This window comes from Lissotriton helveticus, chromosome 2_1 (genome assembly GCF_964261635.1).
Source record: "Lissotriton helveticus chromosome 2_1, aLisHel1.1, whole genome shotgun sequence".
Classification (NCBI taxonomy): domain Eukaryota; kingdom Metazoa; phylum Chordata; class Amphibia; order Caudata; family Salamandridae; genus Lissotriton; species Lissotriton helveticus.
Window position 1 is genome coordinate 872004015 of NC_136059.1, and position 24407 is coordinate 872028421.

General features: G+C 48.3%; 1 protein-coding gene across 1 annotated transcript in view; it reads left to right on the forward strand.

The window, feature by feature from the left end:
* The first annotated feature begins 1647 nt into the window (after nucleotides 1-1647).
* Nucleotides 1648-24407, forward strand: part of MEGF10 (multiple EGF like domains 10) — a 293827-nt gene continuing 271067 nt past the window's right edge. Inside the window, exon 1 of the mRNA XM_078675602.1 lies at nucleotides 1648-2010. The gene's annotated coding sequence lies outside the window, so the exon portion shown is untranslated. The remainder of the gene's footprint in view (nucleotides 2011-24407) is intronic.

A 24407-nucleotide genomic window follows, 5' to 3' on the forward strand; every position in this document is an offset into this window, starting at 1 on the left:
TCTCTTTACAGTTTTGCACATTTTGCACTTACATCTAATGCCGGGGGGAGATTGAGGAACTGCCTACTCACTACATTTATGATTTTGTCTGAAATTATCAATATTGCTCTATGACGAGACGTGGCATCAAGCGTGCAATGAATGTCACTTACAACTCGAGGCAATGGGAGCTGTCTGTGCGGGGAATGTAGCTGCAGAGAGGAAGGGAAGTGAATCTGAACCGGCCCTCTCCTGCAGCAGAGGAAGCAGTCCCTGCAGCCGCAGCTCCCAAAATCCCCCGCGCAGGAGGGACTACCGTACTGTAGGAAAGAAAATAGCATCTGAGGGGATAGTGGCAGCAAGGAAGCAATGGAGAAGCAGACAGAGTGGCGGCAGATAGGTAAATAATAAACGGATAAGTAATTCGAAGAAAGAAAGAGAAATTAAAAGCAGGGAGAAAGACGTGAGCCAAGGAAGAAGGGAAGCGGGCAAACATACAGCCCGGCAAGGGGGACACATTCAGTAGCTATAGACCCGAAGACAGGTCTGGGGCATGGGGAGAAACGAAAAGCGACTAGAGCCAAGTATATATGTTTGGAGAGTGACAGTAAAAAGAAACCATCAAAACGTTTCAGAGAGCAAGTTTGCAACATATATACAAAAAATAGTAATGCATGCATGCTCCCTTTTTTAACTTTGGAAACTGTTTTTACGCCCTGCCACTTTTAAATCTCATGAGCCACCACTGAGGCACGCGCTGCCGTCCAGCCAATTACAAAGCTATTGAAAGTGGGCTATCAAAAACTGGGCCTCACCAGCACAGTGCAGCAGCCCAGAGCTCAAACCCAACTGAAATGAATTAATAAAAAAATGTACGCCATATCACGGTGGGCAACATAGCATGGTGGTTTGCCGGATACTTTTACCTTCTATGAAAGGTGTTAAGTCTCGGGACTTTTTTTTTCTTTGTGGCATGCCATGCTTTGGGCTAGACAGGGCACAAGTCTTAAAAAAAGAAGTGGGGGGACGCTGACGTCATGATGGGAAGTGACGTGCCGAAAGGTGGCTTGCACCTTCAGACTCATTGCCTCCCCTCGCTCACCCCTTAGATGCTATTGCATCAGAGAAGCCAGCGCGTGAGCAGCGTTCTGAATGAGCTCTGATCTCGCCCCAGAGAGGCCAAAGAGTGAATGTGTGGCTCCATTTGCTCCAGTTATCGTGCTCCCGGTAAAATAAGTCGGGGGACGCTATCCACCCCCGTGGTACCCCGACTCGAGCCCTGGTGCTAGAGCGTTATTTGGCGCTGGCGGACTCAGAGGAGGTCCATCATGGGGTAAGTCGTGAGGGGGTGACATCATGAGTTACCGCACTGGGTGACACCAACCCTAGTGACGCCACTGGTGTACTCTGCAAGTCACTTGTTGCAATGCTTCTGAAAGGTTCAGCAGTTTTGCAGGCTGTCTTGACCTCCATTATCAGTGATGGGTCTGCTTCGTCGAGGTGCAAATCCCAGCAAGTTGGTGTGCAAGTGTAAATCCATCGCCCCTTGATTTACAGACGCGATGAATGCGACAAGTTTTAGGAGGCAATGAGCGTTAGCAAAGTTGAGAAAGCACCTGTCTGCCTGTGTCCGCCGCATGGGGCCCCCTGAGAAGCGAGAGTCGTCGTGCTACGCATCGCTGTTTACCAGGGTAGCCCCCTCACTCCCACCCGTGCTGAGGGGCGGGCCTGCTCCTGTCTCGGAGAGAGACAGTCAGTCAGAGCTGCGCCGTTCCCAGGAGGAGCAGCGACTCGTCCGGCCGCAGCGAGGCAGTGCAGAGAGCCGACCGCAGCACAGCACACAGCTCAGGACACTCCGCAGCCTGCGCCGGGACCGACTGCGGAAAGATCCACCTGCGAGGAATCCGGCCAGATCCACAGACCCCGGGGGCACCGACGGGGCGAGCCTGGGGGCTGCTTCAGACCGGGCCAGAGGAGGGCTCTGCATGAGTCCGCGGACCCGCTCCATCCCTCCGCCGCCGCCTGAGCAAGGTCAGTCAGACTCCAGCCTCATCAGCATGCGGGCCGCGGAGCAGACAAAGTTTTTTTCAACAATTATCCATTATTTCGATCGCGCGGCCACACTTAGTATTTCGTGCAGTTAGAGCCGCGGACCGTTTTTTTGCAGTTTCTTGTGACTGAGTGCTGGGTGAGCCTCGAAGCCGCATAAGTGCTGGTTGTCAAGGGGGACGTATGAGGGACATCGCTCTGATGGGCTTTTAACCGCCTGGTTGCATACACTGAGTAGGTATTTTGTTTACTCAGCTCATTTTTTTTAAATAACAGTCATCTGAGCTCTGTCGGTGCCTCTGCAGTTTGTAGTACTGAAATGTCCCAAAAATGATTTTTGCAACAAAAACAATCGGTAGAAGGTAGCGCTTAAATATATCCCCGAGCACTTTCTGCGGATTCTTTTCTGTTGCTGTCACTGCAAGCCACTATTCGTTTATCTATCCACGCTCTGTTGGTCCATGGGTGAAGAGTGCCCGGCAGGAGATGGGAACAGGTGTATGGTTTGTACCTGGTGACATATGAAGCTGTGGAATAATTGCATGGTTTATAATTGTCAGTCATGTTTAATATGACGGGATTAGATTGTACTGTTGGATGAACGGTGTTATGTATTATGTAGAACGGGGGATATGAGTGCGCCGCAGCTCTAAACCATCCTGATAAGTACGAGTCATAGGTTTACTAAGCAGACACCAACCCCAACACCCCCCCTACACACACACACACACACACACTCTCTCTCTCTAAGAACTCAGCAGTCGATTTTTTTTGTGTCAGAGTGGGTCTCACAACTCCGTTCAAAAGAACTATCCATGTCTATGGTGTATGTGTATGTGTATATATATGTATATATATGTATATATATCTATCTATATATATATATATATATATATATATATCTATATATATATATATATATATATATATATATATATATATATATATATATATATATATATATATATATATATATATATATATATATATATATATACTACTCAAAAGGCTGCAGATAGCTTAAATGGCCAAAAACAAGCGGAAGGTCAACCAGTGACAGGGGTCAGCCGTGTTGTTGTTGTGCGAGTAGCGGGCCTTACACCACTGCTTTTGAGTAGTATTTTGAGTGAGGGGTGAGACTCACCCTCCTTTCTTTGGAGCTGTTATAAGTCGGTCTCTCTGCGACAGTCTTTCGAGCAATACTTTTTTGAAGGCTGAGTCTCGCCCCTCTGCTCTGTAGCAGTTGTTTGTGCGAGGGTCCCTTCTCGCCCCTCTGCTCTGTAGCAGCAGGTGTGTGAGGGTTCCGTCTCACCCCTCTACTCTGTAGCACTAGTTTGTGTGATGGTTCCGTCCTGTCCCTCTGCTCTGTAGCACTAGTTTGTGTGATGGTTCCGTCCTGTCCCTCTGCTCTGTAGCACTAGTTTGTGTGAGGGTTCCGTCTCGCCCCTCTGCTCTGTAGCACTAGTTTGTGTGATGGTTCCGTCCTGTCCCTCTGCTCTGTAGCACTAGTTTATGTGAGGGTTCCGTCCTGTCCCTCTGCTCTGTAGCACTAGTTTGTGTGATGGTTCCGTCCTGTCCCTCTGCTCTGTAGCACTAGTTTGTGTGATGGTTCCGTCCTGTCCCTCTGCTCTGTAGCTGTAGTTGTTTGTGTGAGGTTTCTATCTCGCCCCTCTGCTCTGTAGCACTGGTTTGTGTGATGGTTCCGTCCTGTCCCTCTGCTCTGTAGCACTAGTTTGTGTGATGGTTCCGTCCTGTCCCTCTGCTCTGTAGCAGTAGTTGTTTGTGTGAGGTTTCTATCTCGCCCCTCTGCTCTGTAGCACTAGTTTGTGTGATGGTTCCGTCCTGTCCCTCTGCTCTGTAGCACTAGTTTGTGTGATGGTTCCGTCCTGTCCCTCTGCTCTGTAGCAGTAGTTGTTTGTGTGAGGTTTCTATCTCGCCCCTCTGCTCTGTAGCACTAGTTTGTGTGATGGTTCCGTCCTGTCCCTCTGCTCTGTAGCAGTAGTTGTTTGTGTGAGGTTTCTATGTCGCCCCTCTGCTCTGTAGCACTAGTTTGTGTGATGGTTCCGTCCTGTCCCTCTGCTCTGTAGCACTAGTTTGTGTGATGGTTCCGTCCTGTCCCTCTGCTCTGTAGCAGTAGTTGTTTGTGTGAGGTTTCTATCTCGCCCCTCTGCTCTGTAGCACTGGTTTGTGTGATGGTTCCGTCCTGTCCCTCTGCTCTGTAGCACTAGTTTGTGTGATGGTTCCGTCCTGTCCCTCTGCTCTGTAGCAGTAGTTGTTTGTGTGAGGTTTCTATCTCGCCCCTCTGCTCTGTAGCACTAGTTTGTGTGATGGTTCCGTCCTGTCCCTCTGCTCTGTAGCACTAGTTTGTGTGATGGTTCCGTCCTGTCCCTCTGCTCTGTAGCAGTAGTTGTTTGTGTGAGGTTTCTATCTCGCCCCTCTGCTCTGTAGCTCTAGTTTGTGTGATGGTTCCGTCCTGTCCCTCTGCTCTGTAGCAGTAGTTGTTTGTGTGAGGTTTCTATCTCGCCCCTCTGCTCTGTAGCACTAGTTTGTGTGATGGTTCCGTCCTGTCCCTCTGCTCTGTAGCAGTAGTTGTTTGTGTGAGGTTTCTATCTCGCCCCTCTGCTCTGTAGCTCTAGTTTGTGTGATGGTTCCGTCCTGTCCCTCTGCTCTGTAGCACTGGTTTGTGTGATGGTTCCGTCCTGTCCCTCTGCTCTGTAGCAGTAGTTGTTTGTGTGAGGTTTCTATCTCGCCCCTCTGCTCTGTAGCTCTAGTTTGTGTGAGGTTTCTATCTCGCCCCTCTGCTCTGTAGCACTAGTTTGTGTGATGGTTCCGTCCTGTCCCTCTGCTCTGTAGCACTAGTTTGTGTGATGGTTCCGTCCTGTCCCTCTGCTCTGTAGCAGTAGTTGTTTGTGTGAGGTTTCTATCTCGCCCCTCTTCTCTGTAGCTCTAGTTTGTGTGAGGGTTCCTTCTCTCCCCTCTGATCTGGAGTGCTAGTTGTTCATCTCTATGTCACTCATTTGCACGGAAACAGCTTTGGAATGACGGATATTGCCCCATCACCCTATCTTTTTGGAGTAATAGTTGTTCATGAAGGGCAGACCCCATCCACGCTTCTCGAGAGCAGTGGCTGTGTGCAGACGTGGTGTGTCTCACCCCTCTTGACGCAGTTGTTCGAGTGAAGAGTAGGTCTCACGCGCTGTTCTGAGCTGCAATTATTGTGGTGAGGGTTTAACCTCTCCCCTTGTTCTGGTGAAGAGTGGGGTTCATCTCTACCCAATAGACGTCTTGCACTTATGCGTGGGGAGTGTCGCCCCTCCTGTCCTTGTGAACCATGGTTGTTTATTTGAGGGACAGGTGAATTTCGCCCCTGCCTGTGTTTAGGTATTTGAGGGGAGGGTCTCACCCCCTCTGCTCTGGGACATGAGTAGTTTGTTTGTGTTTAGAGGGTCTCACGCCCTCTGCTCTGGAGGTTAGTGTTCGTGCAGGGGTGGGAGGGTCTCACCCCCTCTGCTCTGAGACATGAGTTGTTTTGGGTGTGGCAGAGTCACACCCCTCTGCTCTGGGATATTAGTGGTTTCTGCGGGTGTTGGTGTACTTCGCCTCCCACCTCTTTGGAGCATGAGTTGTTTATTTCGGGGTGTAAGTGTGTCACACCCTCTCCTTGATGCAGTAGTACTAGTGGCTGGTCTGGGAGAGTATCCCCCCTATGTTTCGGGATACTAGTTGTTTCTGGGTGTTAGTGGGTCTCACACCTCTTCTCCGAGGCAGTAGTGGTTTGTGCTGGAGTAGGGGAGTCTCGCGCCCTCTGCTGCAGACCATTGGTTGTTTGCGGGTGTATCTAAGTCTCACCTCCTGTGCTCTGGGACATCAGTGGTCGGAGCAGGGGTGGGGAGCCCCCCGCTCCGGGGCATTAGTTGTTTCTGGGGGTGCTGGCATCCGTGGCTGGTGCGGGGGTGGCAGTGAGGCCCCGCCCTCGCCCCCACGGCGCTGCCCCGGTTACACCTGCTGCCGGAGGGCAGCTGCGGATTACATCAGGCCGGCACTCCCCTCCAGCAGCGGTCACGGAGCCTCCGCGGATAATGTTAGAAAACACGCTCCAGTAAAAGCAAAACATTGGTCTGGAGCCGCCGGGAAGGATGCGTGGAACAGCAAAAATACAGCAATAATGTATGTCTACCGTTCAGAAATAGAAGTCACACTGAGAACACGTGATTGTCAAAGCTACAGCCGCCTCTGTTCCTGCAAACCCCGCAAATCTAAACTCTGCGCCCTGGTGGCGGAGGAGAGTACGGCTGAAAGGGAAGCGGGGGCGGGAGGGAGCAGAAGGAAACACAACTGCAGGGGAGGCCACAGCGGTAGAGGGTCGAAGGCAAAGCTACAGTGAATGTGAATCATTGATGGGGGGCGGGGTGATCTAAGTGGGTCTGTGAATGGGAGCATGAGTGTCTGAGTGCATCTGTGAGAGTGTGCCAGTCTCTGGGTCTGTGAGGGGGTGGATGAGTGTCTGAGTGCATCTGTGAGAGTGTGCCAGTCTCTGGGTCTGTGAGGGGGTGGATGAGTGTCTGAGTGCATCTGTGAGAGTGTGCCAGTCTCTGGGTCTGTGAGGGGGTGGATGAGTGTCTGAGTGCATCTGTGAGAGTGTGCCAGTCTCTGGGTCTGTGAGTGGGTGCATGAGTGTCTGAGTGCATCTGTGAGAGTGTGCCAGTCTCTGGGTCTGTGAGTGGGAGCATGAGTGTCTGAGTGCATCTGTGAGAGTGTGCCAGTCTCTGGGTCTGTGAGTGGGAGCATGAGTGTCTGAGTGCATCTGTGAGAGTGTGCCAGTCTCTGGGTCTGTGAGGGGGTGGATGAGTGTCTGAGTGCATCTGTGAGAGTGTGCCAGTCTCTGGGTCTGTGAGGGGGTGGATGAGTGTCTGAGTGCATCTGTGAGAGTGTGCCAGTCTCTGGGTCTGTGAGGGGGTGGATGAGTGTCTGAGTGCATCTGTGAGAGTGTGCCAGTCTCTGGGTCTGTGAGGGGGTGGATGAGTGTCTGAGTGCATCTGTGAGAGTGTGCCAGTCTCTGGGTCTGTGAGTGGGTGCATGAGTGTCTGAGTGCATCTGTGAGAGTGTGCCAGTCTCTGGGTCTGTGAGTGGGAGCATGAGTGTCTGAGTGCATCTGTGAGAGTGTGCCAGTCTCTGGGTCTGTGAGTGGGAGCATGAGTGTCTGAGTGCATCTGTGAGAGTGTGCCAGTCTCTGGGTCTGTGAGGGGGTGGATGAGTGTCTGAGTGCATCTGTGAGAGTGTGCCAGTCTCTGGGTCTGTGAGGGGGTGGATGAGTGTCTGAGTGCATCTGTGAGAGTGTGCCAGTCTCTGGGTCTGTGAGGGGGTGGATGAGTGTCTGAGTGCATCTGTGAGAGTGTGCCAGTCTCTGGGTCTGTGAGGGGGTGGATGAGTGTCTGAGTGCATCTGTGAGAGTGTGCCAGTCTCTGGGTCTGTGAGTGGGAGCATGAGTGTCTGAGTGCATCTGTGAGAGTGTGCCAGTCTCTGGGTCTGTGAGGGGGTGGATGAGTGTCTGAGTGCATCTGTGAGAGTGTGCCAGTCTCTGGGTCTGTGAGGGGGTGGATGAGTGTCTGAGTGCATCTGTGAGAGTGTGCCAGTCTCTGGGTCTGTGAGGGGGTGGATGAGTGTCTGAGTGCATCTGTGAGAGTGTGCCAGTCTCTGGATCTGTGAGGGGGTGGATGAGTGTCTGAGTGCATCTGTGAGAGTGTGCCAGTCTCTGGGTCTGTGAGGGGGTGGATGGGTGTCTGAGTGCATCTGTGAGAGTGTGCCAGTCTCTGGGTCTGTGAGGGGGTGGATGAGTGTCTGAGTGCATCTGTGAGAGTGTGCCAGTCTCTGGGTCTGTGAGGGGGTGGATGAGTGTCTGAGTGCATCTGTGAGAGTGTGCCAGTCTCTGGGTCTGTGAGGGGGTGGATGAGTGTCTGAGTGCATCTGTGAGAGTGTGCCAGTCTCTGGGTCTGTGAGGGGGTGGATGAGTGTCTGAGTGCATCTGTGAGAGTGTGCCAGTCTCTGGGTCTGTGAGTGGGAGCATGAGTGTCTGAGTGCATCTGTGAGAGTGTGCCAGTCTCTGGGTCTGTGAGTGGGAGCATGAGTGTCTGAGTGCATCTGTGAGAGTGTGCCAGTCTCTGGGTCTGTGAGGGGGTGGATGGGTGTCTGAGTGCATCTGTGAGAGTGTGCCAGTCTCTGGGTCTGTGAGGGGGCGGATGAGTGTCTGAGTGCATCTGTGAGAGTGTGCCAGTCTCTGGGTCTGTGAGGGGGTGGATGAGTGTCTGAGTGCATCTGTGAGAGTGTGCCAGTCTCTGGGTCTGTGAGTGGGAGCATGAGTGTCTGAGTGCATCTGTGAGAGTGTGCCAGTCTCTGGGTCTGTGAGTGGGAGCATGAGTGTCTGAGTGCATCTGTGAGAGTGTGCCAGTCTCTGGGTCTGTGAGTGGGTGCATGGGTGTCTTAGTGGGTGTGTGAGTCTGAGTGGGTCTGTGTGAGGGAGTACCTCACTGAGCCTGAGTGGGTGAATGAGTGCTTGAATGGATCTACACGTGGGTGTATGAATGTCTGAGTGTGTCTGTCAGCGGGTTTGTGAGTCTGAGTGGGTCTGTGAGTGGGTGCATGAGTGGATCTGTCAGTGTGTGCATGGTAAACAAAAGTAGGTGGGCACACAGGAGCTGGTCCTCATGCCAGCTTCCCATGTGACGGTCCTCCTGCCCAGCTTGCCTGCTGTCTTCGATTTTGTGCCTCCTCTGCTCATCATCTGCACTTTTTCATCCATTTCCTTGCTTGCTCCTGTCCTTTATTTTGCCTCTTTCTGCTCGTTACTGACCTTTATTTTGCCTCTTTCTGCTCGTTACTGACCTTTATTTTGCCTCTTTCTGCTCGTTACTGACCTTTATTTTGCCTCCTTCTGCTTGTCCCCCACCTTTATTTTGCCTCTTTCTGCTTGTCCCTCACATTTATTTTGCCTCTTTCTGCTCGTTACTGACCTTTATTTTGCCTCTTTCTGCTCGTTGCTCACCGTTATGCTTGGGTGGGTTAGCTGAGGTAGGAGTGGAAGTGGACCCCTTACTGTGCCGCAGCGAGGTCCCTGTCTAAAGAGGGAACTCATTGCGTGGTTCCTCCTCAGTCAGCGACGGTCGTTGGCCATTTCGGTGACACCCTGGTGTGGGCTGCGCCGCTCTAGCATGGACACCTGGTAATGGGCTATTCCATATCATGACAGCGGGCGCACTACTGTTTCCCCCATGCAGACCTGTAACATTTTCATATGATTATAGTCTCAATAATTAGATATTCACAGACCCTTTGTAATAAGTTCAAGCGATCCCGCTGCAGGAACTCCCACTGAGATAATTCACTCCATCATGCAAATTTCAGCTTACGGAAGTGCTGCTCTCCCCCGAACATGTTCAAAATACAATCATATCTCGGTGAAAGTCATCCTTTATTAAGGAAATTCCTCTGAATGTACAGCTCACCCGTCTCCTGCATAAGATTAACTTCTGAAGACAAACGGAAATGGAGCGCTCTACTGCGGCAAGGGGATTTATCTCCTCAAAAGACCGAACAATTGACGAAGCAATAGTATAAAACATCTAAGAATGTGTAGGGATCTTGATGTAGGCATACACTGGAAGCGAGTGACTGTGACATGCATACCATGATGTCTTATTCGGGGTGGTAAGAAAGAGTTCTCCCTTTGGCTTTAAAACACTTTCACCCAAGCCAGTGGCCTATGACTTCTAAAATCAGGAAAGACTACTAGCCCTACTCTATTTATTACTTTCTCGAGTACCAAGATTTATTTCGACAAGAAATGGTGTACAAGCCGGCAGTAACATAAGTTCACGTACAGTTTGAGTGGCAACATTTACAATTTTGTGGATTTGATACAAAGTAGAGTGATGATTGAGACACAAGACCCGGATAGTGACCAATATTTATCATATCTACACTTAGTTAAAGCAAAGTGTGAGCGCCGAGTGGGGTGGAGGAGGAGCGTGTAGGAGGACTGAGTTAGTCGTGCCCATTTTCTAAAGTGACAGAATGGTATTTGAGAGCAATTTTTTCAAGGGAAAGGGTGGAGATAGAACACTTGCCTGCTGGCAGCTGGTTCAGTCAAACACCTATCGCTGTATTTATTTAACGCACCCAGCATCCTCATGCATAATCTTGACTGCCAAACTCATGGTGGAGGTGTGGTGGCGGTCGGCGACTGCCGCACTAGTGGTCCGACCACTGTATTACAAGTAAGGCGGTTGGACCGTTTTGGGACCGCCACAACTGCCTGGGAACCACGTTCCCTGACGGTGTCATGGCAGCCTGGAGCAGTAATATGCTTGGCGGTGCTGCTGCACCACCATCAAGCATATTCTGAGTTTTCACACTGCCAACCTTTTCAAGGCAGTGAGCCTGCCATGAAAAGGCTGATGGTGGGGAAACAAAGGGAGCCCTACAGTGCCCCCTGTACACTGGGATGCATGCAGGGGGGCACATGATGTGCCCCCCGTGTGTATGCACACCCAGTTCCAGCATAGCATGGACTAAAAAGTCTGCTGTGCAGGAACGTTTGGGGTTCCAATTGCGATGCCTTTTTCAAAGGCACCGACGTGGGAACACCAAATGACCGCCCGCCAGAAAACTCCTAATCTGGCAGGAGGGCTCGCAGCGGTCGACTCTGGCGGTGCAGGAATGAGGCGGTGGCGTGCTGCCCCGCTCCAACACCACCAAAGTCGTAATCAGCCCCAAAATCTTGTACTTTCGGAGTTTAAACCAGGTAATGTTTGGGGAATACTTGTAAGGTGATCTCCAGTCAAGACAGGAATTCTCTTATGAGGAATCTCTTACCTCTCCGAAGGAGCAGTTTGTGATCTTTGCCTTAGTTAGAAGGTTCTACTATTTGTAACCAGGAAGTGAGGGCCAGCCTGTGTTACCTGTAGTTTCATGACTGTAAAACCTCTACTGCACCCATTTGATATATGGTGCCCTATACATTGCTGAAGGTTCAGGGTGCAGACCGGGTGAAGCATGAGCCCTGGCTGGATCTACCTATATTAAGATGTACAGTGCTCGGAATGGTAGACAGTGTGTGCTGGTATTTTAAAGTCTGGAAGGCGCCCAGCAAATGCCGTTACTTCTTGGTTTTTAAATCTTTTAACTTAAAATGTATGCTATGCTTTTTCAGAAAAGTCTTTATAATTTAGCTTTCTGTTAAATGGAACACCAGTCTTGACCTGTATATATTTGCATGAAGTCATCTAGTTGTCATAGCTGTTTTTATTTTCTTAAAGGTTTTTTGTAACTGTTATGGCTAACCGTTTCCACATTTCGGCATCCTCATAATATAACAATAAAAGTGTTTCTAGATAGCGCTTCATACCCTAGATTTTGCTGTTTGTAAGCTCTGTAAACAAAAGGCGTTACCATTATCTCATGAAATATTACAGGGTCAACCTTGGAAAGATGAGAGGCAGAGCTGGCATTGCTAGACTTTGAACTGGGACCTGCAACTCATAGCACATGTCCATTAATCTTTGCCAAACCAACATTTTGATGCTTGCAGTTGGCATTGTCTATTGTACCATGAAATAACCAGGGTCCTATTGTTTTGTATCAATGGCATCAAATAGATGATTAAAATTTTCTGTGTGGTACACCACATGTTGCACGGCGGCCATGACAGTGGCAGAGCCAGCACATGTAGGCTATCCAATTACAACCTGTAATGGTACGGCAGAGATTTTATCCATGATCCCTAAGGGCCTCAATAATGAAGCGAGGCTCCAGTCAACTCCTCTTCAGAAGAACATGTGACCTGACGTGCTTCCATGGTATATGCAGCAGTTTTACAAGACCTTCTTGAACAATTCCTCAAGGACAGCGAGAAGATGCTAACAAAACGTTTTCATGTAAATTCAGGCATCGCGCTGATCACTGTTGGTGTTCAGCACTGGGGCTGAGTGAGCTTCCTGCACCAGAGGGTGATCCACTGTGTGTGTGAACAGAGATGAAAAGTGCTGGTGTACTATTGGAGATCTTGGAAACCTTGATAGAGCGAAACAAAGAACTCTAGGAGGTTGGAACCCCAACAAGCATTATCTAGAGAGACAGGAAGATTGGCCGCACTCACTTCTCCATTTCAAACGCTGGTCAGCCTTTTGTGTGAGGAGTTTCATGCAGTGACTGTCTCTCCTTGTGCACAACATTATCCTCTACCACTCGAGTGACATTTGAGTAGCAGCCCTAACCAGCGTACTAGATTCTGTGGCCTTCTTACTATATGCTGTGGCCTTCTTCTGCTTTGAGGCTTCTTGGACAGTTTCTAGTTCCGGGTACACACAATATTTGTTAACATTGTATATTATAGGAGGCACTTTGAAGTATGTTTTAGATGTGTCACTGACATTTACACATGAAGTGCTTAAAGCAGAGTTGTATTTATTATTTAGTTATTGTTTCTGATATTTATACAGTGCAAAACTCTGAATTAAGCTCACCTCTTGGTGCTATGAGGATATCTTGACACAATCCGATAATTACATTTAGCTATCATTTAAATAGATGCATGCTAAACATTGTCCAGAAGTGAAGGCTTAGCTTTGAAAGCCTGATTACTGGTCAGAATGTATTCCATAGTGATGCAACGGGCACAGAGAAGCAGTGACCTCCATTTAGCAAACGGTGGGGACCCAACATGCTACCTGTTAGGAAAAGAGATCTAATGGTTCATTTTCTTATTCTTTGGTTGGGGTTAGGCCACTGAAGCACTTTTACCAGATGCAAAGAACTTAGAAATGAATACGGCTTGGAGAGGGTAGTACCACACTTAGGAGTTTTGTCACTAGTTTTTTATCAATATGTTGCAAATGTTTGTGGGTGTGTTATGGCGGATGGCGTTGAAGTGTTTGAGGGCAAGATCATCACAGAACATTTCAATAATTGCCATTTTGGAGAAGGATGATAGATTGTAGCTTTTTGATTGCCACCAAATGAACAATGCAGAATTTGTCAGCAAGTTCATTATGATTGTTTGGTGATACATGTTCTTCAAAGAAACGCTCTAGATTTCTGGGTTATTTAGTGACGGCAGTGGTCTTATTAAAGATTGGTGAGAAGAATGAAAGTAGCCCAACCCAGAGAGTTGGTGATTTTGGTCAAAGTAGCAAGCGATCTTCTGTCTTTGCTCCTTCAAGTGCCTGAAATCCTCCTCCCGTCCTTGTCTGCAAGTGCTGAAGGCATTCGCTCAGGATGTGGCAGTATCGCGTGTGTATCATTTAGGAGGGGCGTTGGTATTAACATGAAATAGAACTGGGGGTGATTGGATCCTTGAGGTACAGCAGAAGGACGTAGACCTGCAATACTTCTGTATTGGCCTCTTGGTGCCCATTGACCAGGAAAGTTTCAAGCCATTCAGTGCACGGCCAGACACTTTCAGGGCAGATTGAGAGGAGCTAATAATATAGTGTGGTCCAAAGTACAAAATGTTGATGAAACGTTTAATCGAAGCAGTATGTTAATCTTGCCCTAATCTGCAAATCACAGAGTCCATCCACGCTGTGAGCATTGATGGTTTTAGGATACAGTAGGCTCTATATACATAGATAGCGCTGGAACTGTTCAACTTCTACGTGTGTGAATCTTTGTGGCAGTAGGTTGTTCAAAATCACCAGAATTTTGGTTCTGGTAGCAGTCTATCGGCCCATGGAAGTATTTAGTACTTCGAATGCTGAAAAAAAGTTGCTTAACTACACTATCGCTCACTTAAGGATTCTCTCCTTTTTAACTTCATTCCTGGAGGCAAGGCATCTCACTGCTTATGCAATACTGCTCTCCCACGTAAGTGGTATTTCCATGTGTCGGGCCGTAATATTTGGCAGAGAAGACTTAAAAAAGCTATCTGCCAGGCCGTGCAGTCCGGCCTGGTAAGCAGGTTGGGTATGTTTTGGCTGGGTGGAGAAAAACGACATGGGTTTCCACCACGGGGAGGTGAAGGAAGCTCTGTGTATCACTCTTAATACACAGAAGGGATCCACCAGGTGCCACCCTCATGCTAGAATGGATCACTGCAAACACTCTTCCAGATAAGACCATCAAAAAGACAGGTCTATTGTTGGGTGGTGTTTGTCTTGTTATATTGTTGTCTACATAATAATGCCCTTGCATTAGTTGCCGGTGGTATGCAATATGGCCCTTTCAGCCTATGTTGAGAGAGACTCCCATTGGCTGGATTGTTACCTCCACCCGCCACTGCCAGATATTGCACAAATGGTTTGTGTGTACGTCCTGCTGTCACGCAGCAGGGCAGTGTAGACCATCGGCCCATATAATGTGGTCCAATGTCTCTAAAAGGTAACGATTTGTTAAAGTTGGAGATTAAACGTTTTAAGAAGAGAGACACAAGCACTTCAATGTGGCTATTTGTGGATAGGAGACTGAGAAGAGACATGAAAGGTGACATTTAAATATCTCACTCATAAATACAGCAGGAGGCTAAGCATAGTGCAACAAAGGTGAGGCTCAAGACCATGGGCCCACAAGGTGAGGATGTCTGGTGGAGCATGTGGAATAGCACGAGGGACTCCACACAGAAAGGAGAGAGTGGTATATTCGTAAGCCCCCATTCAGTAGGAGTCACATGGGTAAAACCAATAGCCCAATTCAGATAGGTAAAGGGCAGATTTAAGGGCGAAACTCGACTTAACTCTAAAAACAGGGTTGGATTCAACGTAGTCCCTTCAGGTAATTTATAGGGCAGACTGGATGTGCCCGGCATCCTTCAACTCAACAGCCATTTATTTTGCAATAGACTTAATTTTTCAGTTTAACTTTTTCAAAACGTAATTTGAGAGTTTGTTCTCACACCTGTAGGAGGACGTCAAGATGTCAGGCGCAAGTGTTTGGCAACACATTTGACTACATTATTAGACGTGTGCAATTGTAGTGCATATTTAACTAAAGTGTGAAATTGAATAGAAATAGTATTTTTTCTCTCTTTTGATGGGCCCACCTAACCTAGCTTTCGCTGTAGCAAAGTATGTTTCTGAACGGCATAGGGAATGAAATGATTTAACAGTGTTTTAAGGAGTTTGCAACAAGTTGATTATCTGCATAGGAGTGATGTATGTTGAATTATAACGAGCTATTCTGAGTCAGCTAGCAAAGTAGATGTTTGGTTTGTGTGAAAGCATGCCTTCCCGCAAGGAGCCCAAGAGTGACAATAACCGTAACACCGCCGGGCCCATGTGACGGCCCAACAAAGCCACCATTATTCATGGCTGGCCGGCATCAAGCTTTCTACCGGCCCAGCCGTCACACTCTTTGGCAGCCCCCCAAGGGGGGCTAGACACTGGAGGCAGTCACTTGTAAATCCCTCTTGAGATATCAGGTCCTCTGTGGCAGGGCTGCCCTAGTTGGAGATGGCGGCCATCTTTTCAAGAAGCGCAGCCATATGGAAGCATTAGGAGGCCGGCCATGGCCGACGGCGGGCACCACGTGCGCTGCCACAACAGAAACTGATGCAGTGTTTAAATACAAGTTTGACAGTGTCTAGCCCTGTGTGCATACAAGCATGGTCGCAATGTATGTTTAGAAAATGGCCGCCTCTGTGCAAGCAAGCTGCAGTCTGTGTGAAATAACGTATTCAGTTTTACACATTCATTTAAATCAGTCTACTTAAAATTGGATTGGAGGGCATTATTTTCCGCTCACACAGATTGTAGACTGATTGTACCTTTTTGTGCAGTGCCAGGGGAAGGAAAGGCACCTCCATTGATCACGTTTTTTCTTTCAAGGAATTTGCATGACAATAGTCTGTCTTTCCTTTCACCCACCAATGTTTTCATTTTTCAACAAAAGGCAGGAAATGGAATGAAGTCTTCAGCAGAGAGTCCCTCATCTAACACCCGTGTGCAGATAACTTTACGCTTATCTCACAACTGCACTGGCTGCTTTGAACCCGAGCAGTCGCTTTCAGAGCTGCGCATTTAAGTGCATTGAAGAGTAATGTAAACCGTCCTTCCATCAAGGACATGTCCCCCGGGGCGCTCTCCCTTAAAAGACCCTGTTGAGTTAGACATCATAGCTTTATTTTTGCTCTCCTCCCTCAACATTATCTTGAAAGGACACAGCTTCCTTTTGTCAACTAGGATATTGGTATCAATTTTCCATCTCCATCTCGTTTGAAGCCTCCATAATGTAGCACGAAAGCAAGCATCAACGGGAAAGAACCGTCCCTTTTTCACAATTTGTTGACTTTTTCTTAAATGAGCCTTTTATTCAAGAAGTGTAGACGAGTACTGAGCAGGCCATCCACCTAGTCCGGATCGATTTGATGAACTATTTGATTCAGTATTGATTAAACATTTGATGATCAGTGAAAACTTTTCTGCAGGTCCTTGGGTATTACCTCTGAAGTCAAGTTCTTTAGAGCTTCTGGCATGTTTCAGTCAGTCTCAATGGATGAACATGGTTATTACCCTCCCTCTTTCACGTCCTTCTCCCCTTTTTAGGTCTGTTGCATTGTTAAGTTTGTAACCATCGTCAGAATGCTCTTAAATCACCGGAGGATAATTGTGGTGTGTCCTGCTGCACTGGACTATTGCTCAAAGCTCTGGATTAATTTGGTTTATCACGATTCACTGATTGGTTACTGTTAGTAGTATCTACAGTACTTTGCTGGTAAATAAGTTATTACAACAGCAAAAAACAATTGCTGGGGCAAATATTTTCATGGAAGCAGCAAAGAAAGCCTGGTTTGATACTGCTTCCCACAGTTCAATGCATGATACACGGTACACAATACTGATTCACTGCACACACAAAGACACTGAATTTGGGTGCTTAAAGACTATGGGCCATATGTATCAAAAAAGAGTTTTGCGATTCTCAAATTGCGATTTTTAGTGAATCGGAATTAGAGAATCGCAAAATGCAATGTATGTAGGATTTGAATTTTTTGTGTGGATCTTTCATATTCCCGATTTGCGAATCGCAAATTGAGATTCGCAATTAAGGAATACCTTCCCATTCATTCCTATGGGCTTGGAGGCCCATAGGAATAAATGGGAAGACATTCTCAATTTGCGATTACCAATTAGAGAATCACAAATTGAGAATGCAATTTCAAGGTTGCAAGGGTGCCAAAAGAACACCCTGTTGCACCCCTGATATATGCATGTGTGCACTTTTTGCGCACATACAGGCCCTAAGGGCATGTATGTGTGACATTGGCACTTTAAAAAAAATCAAAAAAGTGTTTTTTTAAAGAAAATCACAAATTACCACCAACTTGAAGTTGGTGCTAATTTGCAATTCCTTATGGCCAAATAGCAAATTTCTGGTGCTTCCAGAATTGCATTTAAGGAATCGCAATTTGAAATTTCTTAATTGCATTCGCAAAATAGAGAATCGCAAATTTTGCAATTCTCTATTTTGCAATGGCCTTTTGGAATGATACATACCAAAAGGCTTGTTCCAATTTGCAAACGGGCCGATTCTGAGAATTGTCCCGCTTGCAAACGGGAAAAAGGCTTGATACATATGGCCCTATCTCCCAAATTACCTCTCTCGTAGACCTTATGAGACTGTGCGACTGTCATCGTCAGTGCTTGTGGTACATGTTTTCAAGAGTGTAGCCATCTGAAGCCATCCCCCAATAAACCATTGTCTATTTGACTTGTATTAGCCTTACCCTCCTGCCCAGTCTGCTCTCCTGAAGTCACTCCCTTGGTGACATGTTTGCAGAGACTGCTGTCCACCGTCTGTCCTGCGGAGCATATGCCTTAACTTACCAGATAGTATTTTACACTTAATCAATAGATCTCTTAGCAGCGGCATCTGTCCTACCTCCTTTAAGGAGGCCATTCTGGTACCCCTTTTAAAAAAACCTGGTGCTGATATGGCGGGGCCGTCGAACTACCGCCCCATTTCCCTTCTTCCTTACTTTTCCAAACTTATGGAGGCCCATGTCACTCGGTGCCTGTCAAACTTTATAGAATCCTCCTGCTATCTTGAGCCGACTCAGGCCGGCTTCAGACCTGCCCACTCCACAGAGGCCGTCATTTTGACAGTTCTCGACACACTCAGGAGTAACGCGGACGCGGGGATCCCCCAAGCCCTCGTCCTACTGGATTTGTCTGCCGCGTTCGACACGGTGGATCATAACATCCTCCTCCAGCGTGTCGAGCAGGCAGGCATCCAGGGCGTTGCTCTTGAGTGGGTCAAATCTTTCCTTACGGGAAGAACAGAGGCGGTCCGCCTGGGTCCTTATACTGCCAAACAAACCCCCACGTCCTGTGGTGTCCCCCAGGGTTCTTCCCTTTCCCCGCTCCATTTTAATCTATATCTTCGGCCACTCATTCAGTCACTTTTGAAATGGGACATCGTCACTTATAATTACGCTGACGACTTACAAATCATCTTTTCTCTCAATTCACCACATGCCATCGAAACCTTCCATGGAGCCATGATTCACATCCAACTCTGGATGAACCAGAACCAACTGAAGTTGAACCCCGGTAAAACCGAGCTCCTCCTCCCTGGACTCAGTCACACCTACTGGGGCCCGCAGTTCTGGCCTCCAGAGTTTGGCTCCACCCCTACCCCAGCAAAAACAGTAAAGAGTCTGGGTGTCATCATTGACACCGAGCTCTCTCTCAGGGCTCAAGTTGGAGCGGTGGTCTCCTCTTGCATGCACCAACTTCGGAGGATCCGCAAAGTCCGTCACCTTCTTCCCCCGGCGGCACTCACCCAAACTGTTATTTCACTGGTACTTTCCCGCCTGGATTTTTCTAATGCCATTTACCACGGTCTCCCTCAAATTCTGATACAACGTCTCCAAGTTGTCCAGAATCAAGCGGCCCGCTTGATTCATGGAACCCCCAGATGGCAATCAGCTAAGCCTTTGCTCATCAGCCTCCACTGGCTTCCGGTTGATCGAAGGGCCGCCTTCAAGGTGGCATGCCTTACCTTTAAAGCACTTCACTGTCCTGGCCCCGCCTTCCTAAAATCCCTCATTCGCCCTCACTGTCCTACACGCAATCTCCGATCAGCTCACCGTGATTTGCTGGTCACCCCCAAGAGTAAAACCAAGAGATTCGGCGGCCGTCGTCTCTCCTACCTAGCTCCTGTGCTTTGGAACCTTCTTCCCCTCCCAATCAAATCCTCCCCTTCCCTCCTGAACTTCAGAAATTTTTTAAAAACCCATCTTTTCCCCATTCTTGGTTAAAAACTTTGTCTCCTATGCTCCCTCCTCATCTGCTCTGTCTATCAGCGCCAGGAAGCTTCGGTGTCAGTGCGCTATACAAATCACATTTAACATAACATAACATAACATACTCAGTGTCTTCTCGCTACCTTACACCCTCACTCAGTGCTGATTAACAAAGGGCCCCCATAGCCGCTGTAGGGCCCGCACTTGTGGCGGGATCTCCACAAAGAGAAACTGCAGTGCGAAGGTCCCGATGAGTGCAGGGCCTCTGCCACAAGTGCAGAGGTGCCGACGAGTGCAGGGCCTCCACCACGAGTGCAGAGGTCCCGACGAGTGCGGGGCCTCTGCCACGAGTGAGGAGGTCCCAATGAGTGCCGGGCCTCCGCCATGAGTGCAGAGGTACCAATGAGTGCGGGGCCTCCACCACGAGTGAGGTGGTCCTGATGAGTGCAAGGCTCTGCCATGAGTGCAGAGGTCCCTATGAGTGCGGGCCTCCGCCACGAGTGAGGAGGTCCCAATGAGTGCCGGGCCTCCGCCATGACTGAGGAGGTCCCGACCAGTGCGGGGCCTCCGCCATGAGTGAGGAGGTCCCGACGAGTGCGGGGCCTCCGGCACGAGTGAGGAGGTCCCGACGAGTGCGGGGCCTCCACCACGAGTGAGGAGAACCCGACGAGTGCGGGGCCTCTGCCACGAGTGAGGAGGTCCCAATGGGTGCCGGGCCTCCGCCACGACTGAGGAGGTCCCGACCAGTGCGGGGCCTCCGCCATGAGTGAGGAGGTCCCGACGAGTGCGGGGCCTCCGGCACGAGTGAGGAGGTCCCGACGAGTGCGGGGCCTCCGCCACGAGTGAGGAGAACCCGACGAGTGCGGGGCCTCCGCCACGAGTGAGGAGGTCCCGATGAGTGTGGGGCCTCCACCATGAGTGAGGAGGTCCCGATGAGTGCGGGGCCTCTGCCACGAATGAGGAGGTCCCGACGAGTGTGGGGCCTCTGCCACGAGTGAGGAGGTCCCAATGAGTGCCTGGCCTCTGCCATGACTGAGGAGGTCCGACGGGTGCGGGGCCTCCACCACGAGTGAGGAGGTCCCAATGAGTGCGGTGCTCCCGCCACGAGTGTGGAGGCCCTTCGTGAATCGGGCCCTTAGCGACAGAAGTTTTTTTTTTAACCACTTCTTTGTATCCTTCCCATACGTGGAGTTAGTGTCAATTTTGAATCCTCCATCTTCAAACCTTACAGCTGTGCAGATGTTATGTCATGACATGTTGCGGTTTATTTTGGAGAACAATTCATGCCACAAAAAAGTCTTTTTGTGATAGTATCACAGTAAATGTATCTGAGTGGTGTTACACGAGGTTCTAGTTGCATTATTATGCTATATCTTCACCTGGAGCACCTACACAAGACACTACTTCCTGTCACTCTGTGTCGGGGTCCTTGCCATTTTTCACCTTCGATCATTCTGGCTCAGCTGGTCCTTTCCTCAGCTATCCCGCTTACTACTAAGATGATTTCTGAAAACCCAATGCACTTCCTCATGATGTTTCCATTTCAGTGACGGGTTTTGGTGTGTGAGTCTGGGATTAGCTCTCCACATGCGCAGCATATTCAATGCTTGTGTGAAAACGCTTCGCATGGGCTAGCAATGACATGTCTACCTAATGACGTGTGTTACAAAAATAGTATAAAGTGTCAGTTTCAGTGTCTAGAGTGTGTAGGATATTGGATTGGCAATCCCAACCATTCCTTCGGCAAGGTCCAGTTTCAAACGGGAAATAAAGGACATGGAGTTGAAGTGATTTACCCAGGATCACACAATGCGGTTGTAGGGAAAAGCCACGTTTAGAACTGAGGTCTCCTAGAGATGTTGGGGCGTTCAGATTCACATGGGTTCCATGTTTATTTCAAACATGTAAACATTGCATGTATTCCGTTTCATCAGAAGCTTGTCCTGGAAGAAATCACGTTTGATCTTTGCACGTGGCTCCTTGCACGCAAACGCACACCGGTTTAACACGCTTGATGCCCTTCCCCAAAGGCTTAGGCCTTTAAATGCCCTGATAAACCATGTTACGATTCAGCCATATTGACAGCCAGGAGTAAATAGTACTGCCTCCCACCCTCAATGCAAGTCTCGACCACCCACCACTGATCCCTCACATCCACTTACAAAGAAACAAAAATACTGTCAAAAGCCTTCGAAGAATGCAACAAACTTCCTGTATAATCCCTCTTAGGCTTTTATTCCGCGTAAGCTTTTAAGTGCTGAAATGCAGATTTAGCAGCTTTACCGTAAGGAACATTATGTAGGAGTAAACATCTGCTCAAATCCATTCCCCTATTTTAGGACACTGCGTCACTTACCCCGCCCCCTCTTAAGTTTTTTGTTTTATTTTTTCCTGTTCACCAAACTTGTCAATAAATGAAAGGTGTTGATCCAGGACCCCTCTGCTTCACCTTGGGGTGGTGTCATGGAATGCATAGCCCCGCGCTCAACCAATCGAACGGGCTGTTGCCCTGAAAATGTAGACCCTAAGAGACTCTAAATTCTCTTGAAGGTTTCCATGGGTGTGATGTTCCTAAAAATGTGACGAATAGGCGGGCAATTGCTTAAAGTCTCTCCAGTGACTGACAACAAAGAGAAGCGCATGGCAAAGGCACGGTTAGTCTATGGGGTGAGACCAGGCAGGGAGAGGGCCATGGTAGGCAATTATAGCAGGCAGGGCCATGGGCATTATAGGTTGTCCCAGCATCACTTCACCACATCGTTTGCCACGGACACACGTATCCCAAATAACAATGGCTTGTGCATGTTTGATTATCTCTGATGGAAGTTGACCTTATTGTTGGATTGATGATCCACTCAAGGAGTTGGGTTTTGACAGGGTGAGTCTGCCCCTGCCCTGGTTCCTTTCATTTTGCATCCGGTTCAAATCGGGGTCACACTGTGTCAGATCCGTTCTCCCTTTACCCAATAAGGAGCGCTGATGCGTTGCTATGTAACTGCCTTAAATGATCATGGCTGTTCCTTTTTCTATGAATCTCTTGGTGTTTGCCGGTAGGATGGCATACATTCACAGATTTCGTTAATGGACTTCCAACTCTTTCAGTTTGAAGTGCAGCTCCACACATGCCTTTGTGCTTTTTTGCATCAGATCCGGTTAATGTCTGCCTGTAATAACTTCGTAATCTCATGTCTCTTCTTGAATAGTCTGTGTGATTATGATAAATATTCCCTGAAAGCTGATTGTCTGCTGAGTGATGCTAATATTCCCTGATTCTTTTTGCTTTTTTTGAAGATGCACCATCTTCCACTTAGACTGTTCATGCTTGTGCTCATCGCATAAGGGCCTAGGGTTGCTTGATGCAACTATCCAGAAAATTCTGAAATGAAAAATGAATATTTTAGCTTTCCATCAGTGATCAATAGTAGGCGTGCCATGTGTCATTGAGAGACCAGATGGTGGACCAAGAAGCCGACGACAGGCAATGTTTGACTGAATTATGACTCGGCCTTACCAAAGGTACCACCCATAGGCAGGTGGAAATAATGGACTCTAAGAAGAGCCCACATTCCGGAGCCTATGTATCCCTTCAGGCCCAGCCTCCAGGAATTTTTATTTGGGTGGGGGAAGGGTCCATTCGGGGTGGGCCACAGCAGGCCCGATTTGTCACTTATATATCAAGAAGGGCCTGCTTCGGGGTTTTATTTATCTTTCCTTAGTCTTACAAGGCCCAGTAAAACGCACTCTTTTCCAAATCTCTTTCTAAATGTTATCACTGTCAATAAAGTGTTTTTTTCCATGTATTTGATGGGAAGAGGAGGTTTCTGAGGTGGAAATATCAGGCAAGTTACACCACTTGGGCTCCCTCTGTGCGAGCCTTCAGGAATAATCCCTTTTCATTATTACCTCCACCTGACCCTGGATTCTGCAGTGCACTCCCTTCCAGGCTTGATTATGCACTTTTTCTACCACGCCGCTCTAGTGCACCTTATTTCACAGCTGACCTTGGGCCCCAGCCCCATATCGGCCACCATCCAGTTCCACTTTCATTATTCCCTGTAAAAAACATTAGGAAAATCACCTTCAAACTTAAAACATTGAATATAGCAGTAAATCTAATTAGGACACACTTTAAAATATGTTTCAACGTTGCCCTAATGACCCGATTGCTAATTAAATAAACAAAAATAGAAAGGCCATAACAGGCCGGCTTTAGCGCTGGTGTGAAAATCATTTGTGGTACCCAACCAATTACCTCTTTTTCCGTAGATACCTTTACTACCACCCTCCAACAGTGCCCCTCATCTGTCCGTAGCCTCTCCCCCTCATGACCTCCTCCTCAGACTCCCTCACTACCACCCTCCACAAGTGCCCCTCATCTCTCCGTAGCTCCCCCCATGACCTCCTCCTTGGATTCCCTCACTGCCACCTCCAACAGTGCCCCTCATCTCTCCAAAGCCCCACCCCTATGACCTCCTCCTTGGATTCCCTCACTGCCACCTCCAACAGTGCCCCTCATCTCTCCAAAGCCCCACCCATATGACCTCCTCCTTGGATTCCCTCACTGCCACCCTCCACCAGTGCCCCTCATCTCTCCATAGCCCCCTCTCCTATGCATTTCATTTGTTCTATAGCGCTACTCATATCAGTGTAGGGTGTCACAGTACTTTACATCACGCACACAGAGACAATGAAGCATACAAGTATGTAAATAAGTCTACAGGGAATGTCACATAAGCCAATGAGGATTACAAGGTGTAAGAATCACATGTCATCCATACTGGTGGGCAGTGTTTTATTAAGAGGGTTCGGTCTGGGAAAACACAAACTCAGGATTTAAAGAGTACTCCATTGGTTGGGGGTCAGCTTTACTGATGCAAATGTATATCTGCCCAAACAAACTCTTTTTATCAACATTAGAATAATGAAAGACTGGGGAAGTTTTAACTATATCACAACACAAAAAAGCAAAGTTCTAACTATTCCATTCAGGTTTGTATGCAGCTCTTTGATGACAGTTCATAGGTCACTGTCCTATGTTAGGATTGTAACTTCTTAACTGCAAGTAACAGAGAGATCTCTGTGACAAAGGCAGTAACCCACTGAGCTATCCTCATAAAATACTGTTTATCAGCATTTCAAAACTACCTAA